This window comes from Cetorhinus maximus, chromosome 2 (assembly GCF_964194155.1).
Source record: "Cetorhinus maximus chromosome 2, sCetMax3.hap1.1, whole genome shotgun sequence".
NCBI classification, from domain to species: domain Eukaryota; kingdom Metazoa; phylum Chordata; class Chondrichthyes; order Lamniformes; family Cetorhinidae; genus Cetorhinus; species Cetorhinus maximus.
In genome coordinates, this window is record NC_135880.1 from 92,810,950 (window position 1) to 92,834,641 (window position 23,692).

Here is a 23,692-nt window from a genome sequence, read left to right on the forward strand (position 1 = left end):
CCTGCAACTTCTATCACCTAGAACAACAAAGGCAGCAGATGCATGGGAACACCACCACCTGGAAGTCCCCCTCCAAGTCACACACCATCCTGACTTGGAAATACATCCCTGTTCCTTCACTGTTGCTGGGTCAAAATCCTGGAACACCCTCTTCAACAGCACTATGGTGTACCTACAACACATGGACTACAATGGTTCAAGAGGGAGGCTCACCACCACCTTCTCAAGGACAGTTAGGGATAGGAAATAAATTCTGACCGCCAGCAACACTCACGTCCTGTTAACAAAAAAAAATATAGCTGGGAAGAAAATGAAACAGGAGGATGGAAAAGAATGAAATTCAAACTGAACCTTAAGGCCATATGCCTGCAAAGGTTTGAATGATCACTAGTATTAATGTAAACAAATTGTAAACCTGTAGTAATGAGAAAACAATTAATACCATAATGTGCTCATCCTATAACCATTGTGCAGTCACTGTTGGTACCAACAGCCACTATGCTAGCAAAGCTAAATAAAATTATCCAGAGTAGATTTTTAAAGAGTACCCTGGAGGTAGTACAAGGCAGTAATCTAATTTCAGATTTATTTTGCTCTTGTAATTTATGGCATCATGCGATTAGATAACTGCCTTCTAATCATTTGCAGACAGTCTTTATCCTGTCTCATTGAGGAAGCCATTTTTAATCATCAAATAATAAAAATATAGCTCAATGAATATGGATTATAAATTTAAGGTTTAGATTTATTCAGAGCTTTACATTCTAAAGGCTTGTCTTTAAAATGTAATGCAAATATGCATTACACTTATGCACTTATCTGTACTGGAGGCACTCAAAATAATTTTTGACAGTATAATTTGGTCCCATCAGTGGCATAATTTTAATGGAACACAAGGAATGCTAAGTTTAATAACAGATGTCACCATCTCTTTTTCTAAAAAGAGGCATCGTTTAAATTCCTCTAGTTTGTTGTGATATTTCCTATATACCTCCAATCCATAAAAAGATCAGCGCCTTAGCAGGGTGGTAGATTACTGACCTCAGACTGAACAAGATAAGCATACTTAGTTCAGATCTCCAGTATCTGCAGTATTTTGCTTCTTTTAAGATAAACACACTTGTGGCTTCCTGATCATGGTTTAATACAAAACAACCTGAAACCAAGCAATTAAAAGCAACGTTGAAAAGGTACGCTAACAAAATGAGAGAGAAAAAATATCCCTGGGCTTGTTCTCTTGTGTACCTCTGGCTTCAACTCTTTGATTCAGTTGGGAATCGGGACAATTTATTTTTCTAGAAAACCAACCCAATAGTTGGACTCATTAAAAAGCATCACTGTAATACAACATTTATTTTACAGTTATTTCAGTCTGAATAATTGTTCTATGACATAGTACATTTTACATTACCAATTCAAATATCAAAATCACTTTTCTAATATAGTATTAGAGTATAATTTAAAATCTTGATATATTAGAATCTTTCAAAGATTGGACGATAATTATATCACAGCTTAAATTAATATTTTGTTCATTTAAACTTTGGCCAAATATTATATTTTTCCAATATTAAACTTATCCTTCATCAAGATGCCAACCCTACAAATTTTGAATCTGCACTAAGTAGATTTTTGGGTTAAGCATCGCCGATCTCTTTCTTATGCATTATGATTCTTACAATTAAAAATTTTGCATTAGCTGCCTTAATTCAATTTACAGACTAGCAGAGAAACTGAACAAAAGAGATGCTGAAAAAATTCTATAAGCAATACTTCTGTTATGTCTTGCGAGTCCCAGAAGTTTAAATAATCACATTTTTAGGCCCAGATTTTCGTGGAGTTGGGAAGCCTTAAAAAAGTGGTGGGATCCTCTCCAGGATTCCCACCTCTAGTCTGATTTCCAGCAATTTTGTTGGTGCAGGAAATTTCAAACCACCCCAACTTCCTTCAATCCCGCAATTTCAGGCCCATTCTGTTAATAGATGTGGTGCACGGCACCCCAGAGGAGATGTGAACCACAGTGGAACCCAAGTCCTGAGTCAGGAACCAAAAAAGAAATTCAACATTCCCTTCAAAATGCCTTCTCAGGAAGCTGTCAATCAATCACAGCCAATTATAATATCAATGACAAGAGCTTTTCAGCCACTTCACACCTCTATCTTGTATAAATAAACACAGGCATTGGAAAAAAAAACAAAGATCAGGTTATTACAAGGGACTAAAGGTGTCAAACAAAGCTATCATCTGCCTTTTAAGCTATGTCAGTATTGCCTGCTGAGCTAAGTGGATTAACCAATCTTGGAGTTCAGCCAAGCATTCATAATGTGACCATCTGGCAATCATATCCACAGAAACAGTTTGAACAGCTGGTCAGACATCTGTTTTTTCCCCCCTAGATGGTCTCATTATGAACACTTGGCTGAGCTCCAAGAATGGCTCCCTGGAACCAAAAATATGGCGGTTATGGACTTTCTTAATGGAGATGGGTTTATGAAGTCTGAAAGTTTCCTGATTCATGCTTCCCATCTCCTTCGCAAAAATCTGGCCCTTAGATTCAAATGCTAGAACTTTATTGAATGCATTTCTCAGGTCACACCATGTGCTTGTTGCTCAGTACCCTGACCGTATTGCAGTAGTGAGTGATATGGCATGCTGGGTACTTATGTATACATATGCATGAGCATATAGTTCATATGGGAATAGTACAAGATTATAACAGTTTCTCTATTTGAGTACGATTGTACAAATACGTAGGGAAGTAAAAAGACATATAAACCTCTTATTCAGAATTAATGCTGAGGAATAACTATGCTTACTAAAGAGGGATCTGGGTGTCCTAATGCATGAATCACAAAAGACTAGTATGCAAGTACACAAATAATTAGGAAAGCTAATAATATGTTATCATTTATTGCAAGGGGAATCAATTACAAAAGTAGAATGGTTATGTTTCAGTTGTACAGGGCACTAGTGAGATCACTAGTGGAGTACTGTATACAGTATTGGTCACCTTATTTAAGGAAGGATGTAAATGCATTGGAAGCAGTTCAGAGAAGGTTTACCAAACTAATATCTGGAATGGGTCTTATGAGCAAAGGTTGGACAGGCTAGGCTTGTATCCGCTGGAGTTTAGAAGAGTAAGAGGCGACTTGATTGAAACCTTTAAGATCCTGAGGGGTCTTGACAGGGTGGATGTGGAGAGGATGTTTCCTCTTGTGGAAAAATCTAGAACTAGGGGTCACTGTTTAAAAATAAAGGGTCGCCCATTTAAAATAGAGATGAGGCGAATTTTTTCCCTCAAGAGGGACACGAGTCTTTGGAACTCTTACTGAAAAGGTGGTGAAAGCAGAGTCTTTGAATATTTTTAAGGCAGAGGGAGATAGATTCTTGGTAAGCAAAGGGGTGATAGGTTATCGGGGGTAGTTGGGATGTAGGTTTCAGGTTACCATCAGATCAACCATGATGATTATTAAATGGCGGAGCAGGCTCGAGGGGCTGAATGGCCTACTCCTACTCTTTGACCGTATGCTTGTATTTACAGATGTATCATTTAGTTATTCATAAAAGCTGCATTACTCTAAACAGATGAGTAGATGACCTTAAATGAGTAGTTATATTAATTCCTAGTTTGTTTTAATTTCACAACATAAACCAAAGCAAATTAAAGTAGAATTAGAGAAAAAGAATTAGCAATTTGAATAGCAGGCACACTTAACAAAAAACACTATTAGATTAAGAATTATTTCAAACAACTTGATCAATAGGGTACATTTGCTGCTAGTCTGTCTCAATTAGAAGACAGATGTTTCTAATCTCAGGTTAAATTAAATGGATAAAAATAAAACACAGATGTATCTGCAGGTTTGCCTTATGTGCTCAAACAAAATACCTCAAATTTAAACCCATAGGAAACTCCCTGAACATGCATATACTGTGGACCCATTCTAGAATTTAAAATATACACAAATCCTCCACCAACACAAATCACCAAAGGGAAGATAACCTTGGAGTTATCAAGAGAACTGAAATAATATTAAACATGAAATGGCCCCATTTGCTTCAACAGAAATATGCTTTTGAAGTTCACAGAGCCCAGGTTATAAGGTTGCAAATTTAATACGTGTAAATTCTTAATTCATATAAAAAAAATGATATTGCAATGCAGCTGAAATGGATCTTATATTTTTAAAGTGAATTATGTGAAAAAGCCATAAATTTGAATAAATGCTGCTAAAAGAACATTTTGTAATACTAGATCCAGTTGGATCAGATCTATATATTTTTCTCATTGCAAAACTGGTGTAGAAGAAGCAATTTAAGCCATAACATCACAAAGTAATGGATTCACAGATAATTAAATTACAAAAGCACAGCATACACTTTTTAATGTATGAGTAAAACCTGAAAAATGTTGTTCTCCTCCCTGATCAACTTTTCTTCCGTCTGAAGCTAATTCATATTGGGGGACTGGATGGAGGTGGTGGGGGGTCATGAGGCTCTTAGTGACTCTAGTACCTTCTTTAAATAACAATTCTTCACACATGAACCTATATAATGAGAGCTGTTTGACTATTTGACTATGCAACCATGCACACCGGGTGCTGATTAGGAGCAAGAACCCTGGCCCAGAGTGCAGAGGTCAATAAGAGCATCTTTACCTCTGCTCAGTCTATTAGCTCAGCTAATTCAGCTGTTGATCTGCACTCGATATTTTTCTGATTCAGCATCAAATAACTTTCTGATAAACAGGCTCCACGTTGCTTATGATCGGGAGTTTACCTTTGCTGCCCAAAATCTAGTCATACCTGGAGAGAGAAAGCAAGGGAGAGCCAAGCAAAAAGACTTACATTTAAATATTTTTCAAAACTTCACAACAAAGTGCTTTACGGCCAGTTAGATACTTTTTGAAAGGTAATCACTGTTGTATGCAACATGGCATCCAATTTGCCCATAGCAAGATCCCATAAGCAGTAATTTGATAATGACTAAATGATCTTTTGGGTGATGTCAGTTGAGGGATTAAATATACAAGCACTAGTCCTAATTTCATGTGTCTAACTCCCGCATCCCTTTGACCCCACCAAAGTCTCTCTGAAAATTGACAATGCTCTGCTTCAATCATCAATTCTAGTTGTGCATTCCACAGATTCACAACCCACTGTCTAAAAAACTCCTGTCCCCTGTCCTAAATCTCTTTCGTTCTCATACCCATGTGCCCTCATTCCAGTACCTGAATCACTTAAAAGTCTGTTTCTAACTACCCAGTTCTATTCTTTCATAACTTTACAAACATCTTGTGAAATACCCATGCAATCTCTTCTACATATGAAGATATGTGCCAGGCCACTCAGCCCTTCAAGCCTGCTCTGCCATTCAATAAGATCTGTTTGTAACCGTCCGTCCATCCATCTCTGCCTTGAAAACATTCAGACTCTGCTTTCACTGATTTTTGAGTGAGTTCCAAAGGCTCTCTACCTTCAGAAAAAAATTCTTCTCATCTGCCTTAAGTGGGTGACCCCTTAATTTTAAACAGTGAACCCTAATTCTAGATTCTCCCACAAGAGGAAGCATCCTCTCCACACCCATCCTGTTAAGACCCTTCAGGATCTTCTATGTTTCAATCTATATTCCATCCCCCCACCAATAAGTCAATATTTGCACTTCCTCATACCAGGCAGCAGCATCTTGGTGAATCTTTCTATTGCTTCACCATCCTTCCTACGGTCTTGAGCCCAATACTGCAGAGTACTCTAACTATTGTCTCATATTTTATATAGCTTCACCGTTAAACATTATTACTTACCTATTTAGTACTTATTGCCATAAAACAATATTCAGTTAGCATTTTATATGCACTTGAAGTGCTGTTTTTACAGTCTTGTTAGTCTTAAGTCCCTCATCATCCACATAATTCAGATTTCTCACACCTCACCAAGAGTATATCTAATTATTTTCATCAGAATTTATTACTTCACAGTTGCTAGCATCAAATTTTATCACCCCGTTCCACCAATTTATCGCTATCCCCTTACAGTTTCCTATGGTCCTCAGATTTACTTACTATACTTTCTATACCTATTTCAGTATCCTTTGACAATTTAGACACCACTCACTTTAGTCTGACATTCAGATCATTGATGTACACAGTAAAGAGAAGCAATCACAAAACAGAACCTTGTAAGATATAGCTGCCCAATTGAAGTCATTTGCAGAACTACTATTAACACCTACGCTTTCTTTTTCTTTCCAACTAAATAGCTTTTAAATCCAGTTTGTTACCTCCCTGCAATCTTCTCCAATTGTTACCTGTGCGGTACCTTCTCAAAAGGCTTTCTTAAAGCCCATCCACACCTCTTCCTCTGCATTGTATCTCCCTCAAAAAATTCAGACTTTCGAGAAGAATTTTCCTTTCTGAAATTTCATTTTAAATGCCTCAGAATGTTCCCTCCCACACATGTTAAACCAACAGGCCTATAATTATCCAGCATTGCTTGGTCTTCATTCTTGCCCCTTAATATGATCCCAAGTGGTCATGCATCTTGTTTGAGCCTATACAATTAGAAAATTAGCATTGAGAAAGCAGCAAATTACCTTGGGAGGTGAAAAAGGAAGAGGAACAGAAGTTGAAAAGATGGGGATCATTTGGCACACAAAAAAAATTGTGCAATTAAAAACTTGTGGTTTAATTTTATAGTGGGTATAAAATTCAAGTAATGCTTGAATGTACTGTACTATGAAGCATTAACAATGCTCAGCTAGTAATCACTGTCACTGACCATACAGAGACAGGAAAAATTATACTAGGTACCAATGGGATTGCTTCAGACCCAAAGCACCATGGTTAACTCTTAACTGCCCCCTGAAAAGGCTTTGCAAGCCACTCGTTTGTATAGAGCTAGGCAATTGCCAGCAATATATGAATAGATTTGTTTAACTCTCCATATAAAAGGGATAGAGTTGCAGCAACAATACCATTGACCATAGGGTACTGCAGGCTGGAAATGTGATTTTGTGAAGGTGTGTCACTAGCATTCAGCGTACATTGAGGACAATTGCAATCATGTTCTTGGCAACTGCAATTTGTTCCTGGCAAAAACCATCAGTAACTCTTGTACTAATTTAGTGGTAATCTTGCAATAAACTGACAGAACACACCTCACTTTGGTAGACAGGTATGGTGCGAATTAGACTTTCTAAACTCTGCTGCTCTATAGGAATTAGAGCTATACCTAATATAGCAAATACACTTCACACACTCATATACCCCTTCAGAAATTATCACCATCAGTGCAAAATTCCGCATTTTCATGGATGTTTAGTGCTAACATTAGCTTCCTAAATGACAATTTCATTCCTACTGGGGTGGAATCTAATGAAAGTGCACTTAACAAGTTTACTGTAGAGAAATTGGGACCTTTAACCTACACTGATTTTAATTTCTCAATACGACTGCAATATATTTCTTCAGCCCAATTTTTCCACCCTAGTGAACCAATAATTCACAATCTCCACAATCTTATGAACTCCATTTTACACTGCTCCAGGTGACTTACTCTTCCTTCAGAGCACACCCGCCAGTAATTTGACTACAATGACTAATTCCTGAATTATCTTTTTTCCTCTTATTATAGATCTGGATCATGTTTTCTTTTCTCAAATCCTCATACATGGACTCAATTCCTGGGATTCCGAGGATTTGCACAAGTATATATCTAATTTTATTAGTTACTTCCTTTTCCTTCGAAAATAGGGTTGGGTGGGGGTGGAATGGGGAAAGATGCTTTCAATCTGGACCCTTCAAATAATTTTTTCTTACATCTTTTTCCCTAGTGTCATGTCCCAAAGACATGAAAATGATCATAAACTGTTTAAATCAAACCTTTCCTTTTTGCTTATTTAAAAAAAATGGACCTTGTTGAACCAAAATGGCTGCTATAGGTCACATGATTCACAAGTTGGCTACAGTTTCTGGAAATTTCCAACAGCAGTTACAGGACAAAAGCTTAATCCTCATCCTTGTGGAATCTCACACCTTTCATTGAGGACACATTGCAATCAATGAAACCAGGGACCAGCTGACAGCTTGTCTCCCCAACCTGTCCTATAACAAAGGGAAAGCCATCAAAATTCATTGTACCTGCAGAGGCTCTAAAAGCCACCATCCAAGGTAAACAATAGATTTTGACCAGAGGCATAGAAACTGCTTGTTAGCCTGCATCTGACACATTAATGGGTCACAACACATGATCTAAGCTTCTGGCCTTTGGAAAGTTTTATTACATTTCTAGACTCGCAACTCAGCCTGCTGTTTAAACTCCAGCCTGCAAACATCAAAGCAAGACTCCAGGCTGACCACCAGCCTGCACCAAACCTGAGCCTCCTCTCAGCCTGTTTCCCTGGAATATTCCTGCCATCACCTTCCAGGTTTCTGCTTCCACACCACCAACTTTAAAGGAATTCTGCAAAATCTTGCTTCCGCTGGCAGAACTAACTCCTCAGTGAAGGAATCCTCATTGGACTCTGACAATCACACAACTGATATCCACATGCGTGGTGCTTTTTCATTTAAGTTATTCACAGTTGCAAAAACTCCATTTTCCTATCTTCTTATTGTGTGCTTGTACATGTGTATGTATATGAAGTTGTGACCATTCCTGGGTTTGAATGTGTGAATAAACTATATTTCTGATTTAACCCTAAAGAGAGTTTGTTGTGAGTCACTTTAAAAATTGACCTCACAAACAAAGGGTTTGGGGAAACACACTGCAACCTATTTCAAAAATTAAAACACACTGCTACGGACAGACGGTGGCAAAATAAAAGGAGTTCAGTTTTGTTTTCCTCCCCGTCCGTAACACTTTGAATCTTACCCAGAAATTCAACCCTAACAGTTGAAAGGCTGTCTGAGGCTTTCACCATTATCACAGACACAAATAACTCACTTACAATACTTGCTCTTCCTTGATATAATGTTCAGTTGTGAGTCCTACTGGTTTCCCAACAGTTTGTTTGCCACAACTACATTTGTTTTAAAAAAAAGTTGCTTGTGTATTGTATTCACAGAAATTCAGATCTCGGTGGGCTTTTTTTTTTTAAAAAGCTGCTCTTAGCCTCCGTAAGCTTATGATAAAAAAATTTTTGTTTGGTTTGTACTTGATCAAGTATTTCACAAGTTGTTGCCCGTTGGCTTATCTTACTTCCCCATCCTTCATGAATTAAGTAGTTGAAGTTGAACACAAGAATGTAGATGCCTCTGCCTGCTGAGAAGTTCAGCACTCCTCCAGAGGCAGGATGAATGTAATCTCAAGCCATTCTCATGCATGAACCATTTTCAGAGGAACTTGCAAGCAAGTTATCCATATTGTCAGTGAAATAATTGAGATCAAGAAAGGGGAAGCAAAATAAAACCTGGAGTTTTTAAAAAATATAAATATTAAAGTACGGTACATTAAAACTTGATCTATGAGAATTTCCAAATTCCATTTTAAGATTACCAAACTCTCAAAATAATTCTGTAGACATGCATCTTGTTACTGAGTATATGTTTGGTCTCACTGTAGAATCCCTTAACTACAAGATGTAATTTGTAATCCTGCTGAACAGTGTGGAGCTATAGGGCAGAAATTACCATTCATCAGACATGAGCCAACATTAAAATCCCAAATCATTCCCTCTGCCAGGCACCAGGTTACCTGATAGTTTAATGAGATCAAAGATTTAGCAATGCTCATTTCTGTGAGCCAGCCGCTTCTGTTAATTGTTTAGGTCTTTAAATTGGGATAAATTAAGCTCTCAAATAATGAATACGCATGAATGATTTCTGTGAACACTGGATGCTTTATTTCACAAATCATATTCAACTGCTGTAAAATGTTCATTGGTTTGGATGGGGAGGGGCTGAAGACGATTCGTTGGGGTGCATTTATTGATCATTTATTATGCAGATTAAAATTAATTTAATAACAAACAAAACAGATGAGAAGTGTGTCCTGGTCTCAAAAAGTATAGAATTTGATGAGTTTGAATGATAAAAAAGCCATGTGATTTTGTTTTAAATACACTATTCATAAATTGCAAATTATCTATTGCCAGATTAAATGTTTTGCACATAGGACACAATTCCAACAATTTCATTCTCTAAATCCTTGGTCATGATTTTGATGTAGTGCTACTCCAGTCACAGTTGGATATTACTTTTAGCCTAAAATAATAGATTATTACATATGATTATACTCATCTTACAGTCTCTCTAGGTAGCAATGGTGCTCCGCCAAGCACCTTCTCCCAGGCTCATTCTCTTGGTGACACAGTCAGTAAGTTTTATTTAAATGTTATTTCCTGGATCAAGTATTCCAGGTAAAATTACCAGATTTAATTTTATTTAATCAATCTGCATACTCCATTCTTCTTCACTTTATCAAGCCAGGGGTCATTGACTGCCTGTTTTCTTTTTCATCCCTTCCAGCCTTGTGATATTTATCTGTTGACAATGCTTTTCTTGACACTTTCTGAAGTCCTGAACTTTTCCAGCATTCACTCTGCAAGTCAAAATTTGGGCGCATCAGATGCTTTCTCTCGTATTGGGAATTTCTCCCCATCAAACTTTCGTTCTTGAAAAAATACAGGTCTCTTTGGACATAGTCCCTATAGGGACTTGTCAATCTGGTCTGAATAACCCTGATCCAAATTTTATCAAAGTGTCCTTAAAGAAGTCCACACCGACCAGGAGATAGACAGAACTACCAAGATGCAAGGCACATAATAAATCATTAAAAGATATTGGGATGGTGTAGGAGGAAGAGTACATGCAGACAAGGGAAGCTACTAATCCCTTTTGTGAAATATTCTTATAGAACAGGGAACAGAATTTTAAGCAAGCTGTAAATTTCTTAAAGGGGCACAGAATGACACAGTGCTGAAGAGGCCCTTCAGCCCATCGAGTCTGCACCGACATGTGAGAAACACCTGACCTACCTACCTAATCCCATTTACCAGCACTTGGCCCATAGCCTTGAATATTATGACGTGCCAAGTGCTCATCCAGGTACCTTTTAAAGGATGTGAGGCAACCTGCCTCCACCACCCTCCCAGGTAGTGCATTCCAGACCGTCACCACCCTCTGGGTAAAAAAGTTTTCCCTCACATCCCCGCTAAACCTCCTGCCCCTCACCTTGAACTTATGTCCCCTCGTGACTGACCCTTCAACTAAGGGGAACAGCTGCTCCCTATCCACCCTGTCCATGCCCCTCAATCTTGTACACCTCGATCAGGTCACCCCTCAGTCTTTGCTGCTCCAACGAAAGCAACCCAAGTCTATCCAACCTCTCTTCATAACTTAAATGTTTCATCCCAGGCAACATCCTGGTGAATCTCCTCTGCACCCCCTCCAGTGCAATCACATCCTTCCTATAATGTGGTGACCAGAACTGCACACAGTACTCCAGCTGTGGCCTCACCAAGGTTCTATAAAACTCCAACATGATCTCCCTACTTTTGTAATCTATGCCTCCATTGATAAAGGCCAAGTGTCTCATATGCCTTTTTCACCACCCCACTAATGTGCCCCTCTGCCTTCAGAGATCTATGGTCACACACGCCAAGGTCCCTTTGTTCCTCAGAACTTCCTAGTGTCATGCTGTTCATTGAATACTTCATAGTAAAATTGCTCCTTCCAAAGTGTATCACCTCACACTTTTCATCTGCCACTTATCTGCCCATTTGACCATCCCGTAACCCAACTTCCTGTAACCCAAGACACTCAACCTCACTGTTAACCACCCGGCCAACCTTTGTGTCATCCGCAAATTTACTAATCCTACCCCTCACATAGTCATCTATGTTGTTTATATAAATAACAAATAATAGGCGACCCAGCACAGATCCCTGTGATACGCCACTGGACACTGACTTCCAGTCACTAAAGCATCCTTCTGTCATCACCCTCTGTCTCCTTCAACTAAGCCAATTTTGAATCCACCTTATCAAATTACCCTGTATCCCATGTGCATTTGCCATTGTTACTGTTTCATCAATCTTTCCACCACCCCTATGGGAATGATGGTGGGAGGAGAGACACCAAACTGCTCTGTAGAGAATCAGTATAAATAGGTGCTCCATAATCACATGTTGCAGATTTCATGAAGCCTGGATTAACAACACCAAGACTCAAACAGGATATCAACCTGATCTGCTGGATATGTAGCTCCATCAATTGTTCAAGATTATGGTTATCCTATCATAATTTCTACATTCTAATTAACCCTCTAAGAGTGTGTCATGCAAAAGTAAACAAAAATTTCACATTTTAAGTACTTCAAATAAAAACTGAATAACTGCTGCAGTAGGTATTAAGTGTCAGCCTTAGCTCAGTGGTAGCAGCTCACAGTACTGAGGGAGTGCTGTACTGGAGGTACCTGTCTTTTGGATAAGAAGTTAAACTGAGAACCTGACTGCCTTCTGGAGTAAATGTACAAGATCCCATGGCACTAGTTAAGGCAGATCCAAGGAGTCCTCCCGGTGTCATGTTGAGCAGTTATGCCTCAACTAAACACTAAAAGCTGATTATCTGGTCATTATTTCAATGTTGTTCTGGAAATCTATCGTGTAAATTGGCAGCTGCATTTCCAACTGCACAACAGTGATTAAACTTCAAAAGTACTTCATTAGCTATACAGAACACAAGAACATACTGTGACCATGGTAGGCACAATATAAATACAAGTTCTTTCTTTCATCAATAGCCACATCTAGACAGATTTTAGTCAAAGAAAATGAGGCCTTCCTTGTAGAAACTAAAATGCCACCACTTCTTCTGCAAAGTAACAGAAACTTATAGGTAGAGGTAGTTAATCTCAGTTAACATCTGGACTTTATTTTCCTGCCAAACTGAACTATTCATAGTTACAAACAACGCAAAACTGTTACTCAAAATATGCTGTAGTATTCAGAATTGCTGAAGTACTGTTCTGCAACCCAGTGCGTGGGAACAATGGTTCAATTTTAGGAACTACTTGGAGATTTAAACGGTGAGGAATTTTTATTTTGATTGCTTCAAGTCAAAAAAATGAAACATTAAATTGCATGCTTTATCTATGTCTAAAAATCTAAACAAATATATTTACTATAAAAAATACAAAGCTGACATTTGCAACGTTAATACCACACAAAATTTCCTGTGTACCTTACGTCAAAAACATCTAACACTAAACCACACTAATAACTACACTTCCTCCTCATTCATATCTTGTGGCAAAATAATACTGAGGGGAAAACAACTATGAGAATTTTGCAGTTTGCACTAAGTTTGCTTCTTGAGAAGAAGCATTTTAGTTTCAACACCTTTTCTTCCTTAATAAAAAGCAAAAATTGACCTAATTCCCAAAACATTTTTTTGAAAAGTTAGCTTCTTTATTAAGGAGAGAGATTTTGTACCACTTTCAATAGTTCTTCCAGCTTGGCTGTTTATTTTGGGATTACTTTGTTTACATGTGCATATTTAGCAAGCCAGACAACTAATGATGCCTACTGTGTAGCACCAGGTAAATAAAATGAAATGTGTACAATATTTCATCTGTAATACAAAATGTACAGCATTTTGACCTATAAAAACAGGAATCAGGGAATTTAATCAATGTGTGACCAGCAAAGGTTTCTTGTAGACATTCAAGGGCCATAGCTTAGAATCATGTTCTATGAAATGTCTGTTTAACAAAATACACTTTCTGTTGTAGGGTATCAACATTTTGAAAACATAAATGTGGTTAAAAAATACATATCAAGACAGTTACACCTCATGTGACGTTGCTGCAAAGCAGTTTTGGGTTCAAAGTGACAAGGATCACAGTATAGTTACAGCCAAATCAATGTCTCATGTGAAATTCAAAGAACTAGCCAAGGCAATTTAGGCTTTGCACTGGTTGTAATGTACTGCTGAAATGGAGTGCAAAGTATATTTATTTGAATTCTAACTTGAACATTGTTAAAGTGCTAAGAACTACCATTGGGTCACACATTATCCTTTAACATTAGACAGAGCCAACTATCAACCCTTTTTCACCATTTGAATCTTCACTGTTCAGTGACCAGGAGCAAGTAGTATACTTAGTACTGTTCATTTGCATGATTCTAAATGTAGGTTCTAGTAACTGTATTCCAGCAGACAAATTTTAAAAAAACTACAAATAGATCAGATACTCATTGACAGGCCATTAATTATCAACAGCCTCCACACTGTGAGAAGCTCCAAACTAGACCAAATATTCCAACCAGACCTAGCTATTTTGCCGATTACAGTGAAGAGGGTAAAAGTCAGAATAATTATAAACACAGAAAATGCACCACTTCCCAGTAATCCCACCAACTTCCTCCACCTGACTGAAATTGTTCTCAGCTTGAACAACTTCTTCAACTCTGCTCACTTTCACTAAATAAACAAGTTGTTTTGGGAACCAGTTATGGATCCTAGGTATGCCTGTGCAGGATTAATGTGCAACATTGACTATTCCAGTCCTACTGAATCCTCTCCCCTACCTTCTTTTCTGCTACACTAATGACTGTATCTGTGTTGTTTCCTGCTCTCACCCCGAACTGAAAAACTCCATCAATTTTGCTTCCATTTCCACCCTTCCCCATCTCATTGTCTTCATTTCCCTTTCTCAACCTATCTCCGTTTTGGGAATAGGCCATCCACCAACTCCCAGATACCTTGACTGCATTTCTTCCTAACTCACTTTTCGTTTTATCTTTGAAAGAGCTATCCAGTTTAATCCCACACACCAGCTTTTCCCCCATAACCCTCCCTGCAAATTGGTCCACTTCATGTACACTTTCAAAAGACACTTGGACATTTCTATGGAATCTGATCCCACATCATTTCACGCACTGTATTGAAGATCATCCCTGCATGAAAAAAAAATTCCTCATTTCTACTCTAGGTTCCTTTGCCAATTATTTTAAATTTATGGCCTCCGGTTATTGACTCACTTGCAAGTGGAAACAGTTTCTCCATCAAAAATCCTCAATTATGAAAACCTCTACAAGCTGAGAGTCTGGGAAATGTTTGGATTCAGAAGGAACATGGGTGTCTTTGTACATTTTTAAAAATTCTTTCATAGGATCTGAGCATTGCTAACAAGGCTAGCAGTTACTGCTCATCCCCAACTGCCCTCGAGAAGGTGGTGATGAGGTGCCTTCTTAAACTACTGCAGTCCATATGGTGCAGGTACACCCACACTTCCCCATGGGAGCAAATTCTAGGATTTTGATTTAGCAACAGTGATAGAATGTTGATATAGTTTCAAGTCAGGATGGTACGTGGCTTAGATGTGGTGGTGTTTCCATGCGTCTGCTGCCCTTGTTCTTCTAGATGGTAGAGGTTGCAGGTTTTCAAGATGCTGCTGAAGGAGGCTTGGCAAGTTACTGCAGTGCACCTTGTAGATAGTACACACTCCTGCCACTGTGCGTTGGCGGTGGAGGGAATGAATATTTAGGTTGGTGGATGGGGTGTCGATCAAGCGGGATGCTTTGTCCTGGATGGTGTCAAGCTTGAGTGTTGTTGGAGTTACAATCATCCAGTTGAGTCGAGAGTATCCCCATTGCAGTCCTGATTTGTGCCTGGTAGATGGTGAACAGGCAGTGAGTCTTCTCAGAAGTTCCAGCCTTTGATCAGGTCTTGTACCCACAGTATTGATATGACTGGTCCAGTTAAACATCTGGTCAATGTTAACCCCCAGGATGTTGACAGTGGGGGATTCAGCTATGGTAATATTATTGAAGGTCAAGAGGATATAGTTAGATTCCCTCTAGTTGCAGATGATCATTTCCTGGATCTTGTGTGGCATGACATTTTCCTTGTTGCTCATCAGCCCAAGCTTGACTGTTGCTGCATATGGACACAGGCTGCTTCTGTATCTGAGGAGTCGCAAATGGTACTGAACATTGCACAATAGTCAGTGAGCATCCCCACTTCTGACCTTATGATGGAAGGAAGATTATTGATTAAGCAGCTGAAGATGGCTGGCCTAGGACTACGCTGAGGAACTCTTATAACACCCTCGGACTGAGATAATTTACTTCCAACAATCATAACTATCTTCTTTAGTGCTCAGTATGACTCAAACCAGCGGAGAGTGTTACCCCTGATTTCCTCAAGGTCTCCTTTATGCCACACATGGTCAAATACTATCTTGATATCAAGGGCAGTCATTCTCCTCTCATCTCATCTCTGGAATTCAGATCTTTTGTCCATGCTTGCATTCAGGCTGCAATGAAGTCTGGAGCAGAGTACCCTGGCAAAACCCAAACAGAGCATTGACAAACAAGTTTTTGCTGAGAAAGTGCCACTTGATAGCACTGTCAATGACATTGGCGGTAAGGTATGATTCGGTTAATATGACTACATCAGGCTGCTGCTTTACTATTCTATGAGACAGCTCTTCCAATTTTGACGCAAGTCCCAGATGTTAGTGAGGAGGATTTTTCAGGATTGTGGGTAGGTTTGTGCCTTTGTCGCTTCCAGTGCCTAGGTCAATGCCAGGTAGTCTGTTCGGATTGATTACCTCTCGTAGCAAACTGCTACAGAAAAGGACAAGTGGCTTGCTAAACAATTTCAGAGGCCAATTAAGAGTCAACCACATTACTGTGGATCTGGAGTCATGAGTAGACCAGACCGGGCAAGGACAACAGATTTCCTTCCCTAAAGAATATTAGTGAACCAGATGGGTGCTTGATGAGACATACTGAGAAAATATGCATCCTCTTGGCTGGGGGATCTGGAAGACAGGGCCACAGGCTCAGAATAAGGGGTGGGTCATTAGGGATTGTGATGAGGCCAAACTTCTTCCCTCAAAGGATTGGGAATCTTTGAAATTCTCTACCCCAGAGGGCTGTGGATACTCAGCCATTGAGTGTATTCAAGACAGAGGTCGATAGGTTATGGGGTACTAAGGGGATTAAGGGATATGGGGATAGTGGGGGAATGTGGAGTTGAGGTAGGAGATCAGCCCATGATGCTAATGAATGGCAGAACAGGCTGGAAGGCTAAATGGCCTTTGCCTGCTCCTATTTCTTTAAGTTCTTCTGCAAGGGCTCAATTAATTCTCCCAATTTCTCCGTGTCCTTCATATCTGTTCTAACAATGTCACCTTCCAGTGCTTCCGATAGGTCTTCCTTTATTATCAGTCATGGATTACCCATTGATCATGGTTGACAGGGCTCTGGACTGTGTCAGTTTCACTGCCAACACTTCTGCTTTCCCCCTTTTCCTCTCTCCCAGAACCACATTATGGTTGCCCTTGCCCTCACCTTCCCCCCCCACCAACCTCCACATTCAACAAATAATCCTGCTCCATCTTCCCCTTTCTTCATTCTGAAGGGACCATTCCCTCCATGGTACCCTGGTACCATGACCACTTTCAATGACCACCAACACCCGCTGTGCATGCCACAGGAGATGCAATACCTGCCCTGTCATCTTCTCCTTTTCCACCGTCCAGGGTCCCAAACACTCCTTCCAGGTAAAACAGCAAGTTACTTCTCTCCCTTTCAATTCAGTATGCTGTACTCGCTGCAAACAATACGATCTCCTCTACACCGAAAAGACCAAATGCAGGTCGAGTGCTCGCTTTGTGAGACGCCTCCATTTATTCTGCAACTATAACTCTGGAGCTATAGGTTGCCTCTCAGTTTAATTGCTTGCCCCACTCCCACTCTGACCTCACTGTCATTAGTCCCCTGCATTGTTGTAATGAAACTCAACGGAGGCCCGAGCAACAGCACTTCATCTTTTGATTATGGACTTTACAACCTTCCGGACTGAACATTTGATATTTCAGATCATACCCACCACTCCCTTATTTTCAGGCAGCAGCTGTTAACAATGTTTTGACATTTACACCACCTCTCGAAGCATCTTTTGTTTCTTTACTTGGTCCATTAGCTTCCCCTTTCTTCCTTGCACAATCATCCCTTTTGTTACTTAATCTCTTCTGATTTCCGGCCTATTGGAGACCTTCCCCTTTGTTCTTTCCTCCACGCTCCCTGCTTTTTTTCACAAGTTTGAAACCTATTACATCGCTAACTTTTCCAGGTCTGATGAGAGGTCATTGGCCTGATACATTAAATTATTCCTCTCTCCACAGATGGGGCTTGACCTGCTGAGTATTTCCAGCATTTTCTGTTTTTATTTCCATTTTCCAGAACCTGCAGTATTTCACTTTTTTTGACAGTTTATACACAAACTGGTTATGGTGACCATTATACTCAAACCAGTTCTTTAAATATAATTGTTAAATGTTGGCATTAAAACAAGGTGACAGCAACTCAACTAGCTGCAAAACAAAAACCAAAATAATTTGGTCACCAAACAGAGTGGGAAATGACTTAGAAGCCACATGTATACATTTTCAATGATCTTATGCTTCCTCCCGAAGGTTTGCCAACATTTCTATGCTCCTCTCACTTTTATTATGTGCTTATATGCAATCTGTAAAAATAGATTGCTATATAAATAAATTGGTGAGCGAAGAAAAGCATTGCTATTTTAATATAAATTGGTTGATAGGAATTTCTTAAATTGAGGAAAGCAATTGCATGAAGAACTTACACTTTTCAGCACATATATATGATTTCCCAAAGCACTTCACAACTAATAATTACATTGAAGTGTGGTCATAATTAAGTAAACAAATAGGACACACAATCAGCGCACAGCAAGGTCACAAAAATATTAAGTGAACAAATGACCAATTAATTAATCTGTTGGTGTCGTTGGCTGCAGGAGGAATTTTAGCCAGGACACGACGAGTCCTTAAGCATCTTTAATTAGTGGCATGGAATCCTTTATACACTAAAACAGATAATAAAGAGATGTGAAAATCCAAGCGGAGGCTTTTCAGAAGAAAATAACTGTTTTAGTAATTGATTTAGTGTTTTTAGAACTCTTCCTCGCAAGGTCCTTTCCAAACAATTCAGCAATAAGGGAGCAGATTTACAGGTTTATTTAAGTTTCTGGAATGCAAGTGGTAAACAGAGTACTTCCCACAATCATCAAGTCACAGCCTTAGTCACGACAGATGGCAACAGTTTTATGAGTAGACATGATGAGACAACACCTAGCTGCCGCTGCCAATTTTTCACTCACTCTAAAATGTAAAATAGCCCCTCAGCTTGAAACTAACTTTGCTAACACCATGACAATTGTATATATTAATATCAAAAAACTTCAGTTATTATTACTTTTCACTCTAACAACATGCTATTTAGCTTTAAACTCTGGAGAAAAAGAACTTAATAAATGGAAAAGGCAGCTGGGCAGTTTCTTTTTCAAAAAATAATTAAGTGTAAACTATTCAATTTGGCCAACCCATGAAAAAACACCTTTATTTTGCAAAGCCTGATTAGTTTCTAACTATGTAACAGAATGTGTTACTTGTATTTCACCAGAACTTCAAACATGACTTAAGGCATGTGCTCGGGCTTGTGCTCTCTAGCATCATCAACTTGGAAATCACAATTATTAGATTAAAACTAACCAAGTTAGGTTTTTAGGGAAGCAGAGTGCTTCAAACCAATAATTTTTGAAGTATCCATATCTATTAAAAAAATGACAACTCAAACAGATTGGGTTATCTGTATCGTTAATGTAACACATTCTGTAGAACAAACTTAAATAGTTCTTATTGGTTAACCCAAAGGCAGCTGTCTTTGTGCCACAAAAAGCAGCTTTCATTACACACTGAACTATAAAGAAAACACATGCCATATCTGCACTGACTAGTTGTGCTTTGCTCATATTACTCAAGTATTCCAGCTATGCATGTGTCCATGATAGTTTTACATGTATTAGCATCCGAAAGGCCCTTGACTAAATAATGGTATTTATGTGGTCCTTTTTAAACAGCTGTAGTGATCAGCTTAGCTGTCACAAATCATTTCTGCAATACACCTTGAGGAATATTTGTTATCATTGGCTTTATTCAACTTGGCATTATTCAATTTTCCCTATTTGTTAAAACATTTTATTGTCCTCCCCAAGAACCAATATGCTGAGAAAAATATATTCAGCATAACAAAAAAAAGAGGAATACAAAGGCCAGTGAACAAAAACACATGTTTGGAAGCCTCCAGTCTCTGTAAGAACTCCAGATATCACCAGTAAATGAACTTTCACTTGAAAAAATAAGTTAAATTGTCCCCAAAGTTCAGCAGGTATCTACTCATGTCACAAAGGAATATGTTGCAACAGCAATTTAGATGAGCTTATACTTGAAATGCAGTGATGATTAGATTGATTTGATCTCTCTCCTTACAATAAATTAGATCACATTGTGGCATCTCATCTTTTGAGATATCAATCATGTAATCTCGGCTCCATGTTAATTTGGTTTCATGAATATCTTCCAGTGGTAAAATATCATTTCCCGATCACTGGTACATACATACATACATACAAACATACTATGAGGTGGTAAACCACAGATTTCATCCTAAATTCTATGCAGGATTCCTTTACATCCAGATTTTCAAACAATGGAGACAGTATTTTCGACAGTGACTACTTTAAGGAAAAGCATACTAAAACATGGAAGATCAATTAGTAGATTAGAAGTGGAAGATAATTAAATAGGAGCTGCACAAGGTGCAGGTAAAATATGGTCCTACTAGAAGCATAGAGAGTGTGTAAAAGACTAGGGTTCAATAAATAAGACAAAAGGTTAGAAGCAACCGAGGTTTATGAATGACATATGATAAATAGATATTATAGAATGAAACCAGGAGAATTATAACAAGTACATAAGACAAAAAAGCAATTGGGAGGTTGAGTAAGAAAGAAGACTGGCCTCAACAAAAGGGCTTTTGTAACTGTAGCTAAACTATATTTAATATTTCATAACAGCATAAATACAAAGTTCACTATTCCACAAATTTTGGTTATGTCAACTTTTTCCAATTTGAAATTTAGACACGAGAAAGTACTTTCAACTTTCCTATATGTTAGATGTGTTCCTACGATTACACCATTAGGAACTCCAGTCACTAGTCGGCACTGCATTATCTGTTCCTGACAAATTGTTCAATGTTTTTCTGAAAACAAAATGTCAATTAATTGAATTTTTTGATGCCCAAAATAAGGCTTTAATCAAATTGAAAAATATTAAAGTGGTCACTGCTGCTATTTTGTCCTATTTGCATCCACCAAGCAAGCAAAAGTTCCAAGACACTCTTTCAAAGAAGAGCAGTGGAGATATCCCCAGTGACCTCACTTAATCAAAATTAAAAAACAGATTATCTAGTCATTAGTGCTTGCTTTTCTCAGAGTTTACGGTGTGCAAATTGGCTGCTGCATTTCCTACACTACAACAGTGATTACACTTCAAGAGTACTTCATTGGCTGTACTCAAATGTCCAGTGGTCATATAAAGTGCTATATAAATGCAGTCCATTTTTAATTTGGCAAACACAGGAGTCAACTTGTGCAGCAAGGTTCCACAAACAGTAATGAGATAAATGAGCAGTTAACTAATGGCAAAAATAAATTAAGTGCCAATATTGGCAGGACGCCAAAAGATTTCTCGGTTCTTCTTTAAATAGCACCATAAAGTCTTATAGATCACTTAAGCAAGCAAATGACTCCCTGGTTTAACATTCCTTCAAAAATATAGCACATCCTCTTAATATAGCAATATCCTCTTTTTTCGACACTTGAGTGCAGCACTCTCTGTTGCTCACAAATCCTGGAGCATTTTCGATCTTTGAATCAAAGTAGGCAGTACAGTGAATCGAGCCAACCTGAAGGAGACACAGAGCTATAGAGAGCAGTGAGATTAGTTTTGAATTGCACTGACAAAGAGTCAGTACAGACTTGATGGGCTGAATGGCTTCTTTCTGGTTTATTCTATGATTCCATTAACATGGGATGAGAAGTCAGTTCCAGTTGAAGAGCCAGCACTGGCACAGACATGCTGGGGCATATAATCTGATTCCAATAGTTAACTGCAAATCCTCTCGCCCAAAATGGACTTTAAAAGATTCAAGAATGTTTCCTTCTCCCTTTGGCACCACGTACCTTCCTTATTGCATATCCCAACATAAGTCAAGCATTTCTCACTGCAAGTTTTTAAATAAGGAAAAAGTCGCATGTAATTTGGGCTGGTTCCAAGAATAAAGGAGCATTTGAATTGTTGTACATTCATTCCCTGGTCATTTCCTTATTACTGCTATCTCCATTAGCTTGTGGCTCCATCTAATAAACCTGTACTCGTTGAAAAGATGGGAGGCCAAAACACTGACTGGAGGAGCTTCTCCAGCTTCCTTTCCCCTTTCTTTCCAAAATTTGCTAGGGCATCTCATTCATTCACCGAGAGAGCAAGTTTTTAAAATGGAGCTGTAAGCTAATGGAAACTCTGGTTTCTTAACAGTTTCCTTTTTGTAGAGGTCCACTAAACAGTTTATTTATCTCACGAGGGATCAATTAATGCTCAGCAGGAAGAATACTGACAGGAAGCATGAATGGGAAATGGAAATGAGCCTAGATTAAAAACTTAGTTCAGTTTCTCCCACAGACAGCACCTCAAAATGATTCATGTTCGAGAAGTGCTGTTTCAACAGATTTTTTTTGAAAAAACAAAAGGACATTTATTCCTAGTCAAATGTACAATTTCAGATACTGCAAAATATCAAGCGTTGAATGAGTCCAAATTCATTTATTTAAATTCTATTTCTCTAACAACACATCTCAAGTGGCCTGTGGCACTACAGACTGAAAATGCACTGTTACTGAAATGGAATCAGTCTCCAAAAAAAACAATGGCTGGATTAAACTGTGAACAATCCTGATCACTTAACACACAATTTATTCAAAACATAGTTGAGGGTGCGCAACATTCAGTACTATATGGAACCTCATCTATTTGGGCGAATTTACACAATAGTTTGGATTTCTGCTTGCATTTGTCAGTGCACAATTTCTACCAATTCACTTTAATGGAGGGAACATGATGGGCTGACAACAGATAACCCTAACCAGCACAATCAGCGTCAGTGCATTGTGTCTGTTCTACACTGACTAAGTTGATTGTTAATATTTAAATTGATTCTAGAATGAAATGGATAAAAGTTCCTTTAGGGAATTTTACTCTGCTCACTGCAGTGCCAGATTGGGTTCGGACTCTAGAGTTTGACTACATTTACATTACAACAGTAGCTTCAATGCAAATTGAAACTACATTATTAGTTGTAACCCAAGAACAGCCCAACATTAAATTGTTTACTTTACCATTCTCCATGTAAAGGGACAATTTCAAAGTTTGTGGACAACACAAAACGTGGGAGAATTGTAAACTGTGAGGAGGACAGTGTAGAACTTCAAAAGGACATTGACACATTGGTGGAGATGGCAGATGAAGTTCAATGCGGAGAAGTGTGAGGTGATACGCTTTGGTACAAAGAACATGGAGAAACAGTATAAAATAAAGGATACTATTCTAAAGGGTGTGCAGGAGCAGAGAGACCTGGGTGTATATGTACATAAGTCATTAAAGTTGGTAGGACAGGTAGAGAGAGCTGTTACCAAAGCATACAGTACTCTAGGCTTCATTAATAGGGGCATAGAGTACAGGAGCAGGGAGGTTATGATGGACTTATGTAAGACACTGGTTAGGCCTCAGCTGGAGTATTGTGTACAGCTCTGGGTGCC

The 23,692-nt window shown here is 38.6% G+C and overlaps 1 protein-coding gene across 2 annotated transcripts in view; it reads right to left on the minus strand.

The window, feature by feature from the left end:
• Positions 1-23,692, minus strand: part of LOC144695926 (E3 ubiquitin-protein ligase MARCHF3) — a 100,461-nt gene that overhangs the window by 58,889 nt on the left and 17,880 nt on the right. The window contains exon 1 of one of the 2 annotated variants that reach the window (XM_078567027.1): positions 4,659-4,783. The exons of the other annotated variant lie outside the window; for it this stretch is intronic. The gene's annotated coding sequence lies outside the window, so the exon portion shown is untranslated. Of the gene's footprint in view, positions 1-4,658; positions 4,784-23,692 lie in introns of those variants that run through there. 2 annotated transcript variants of the gene reach the window in all.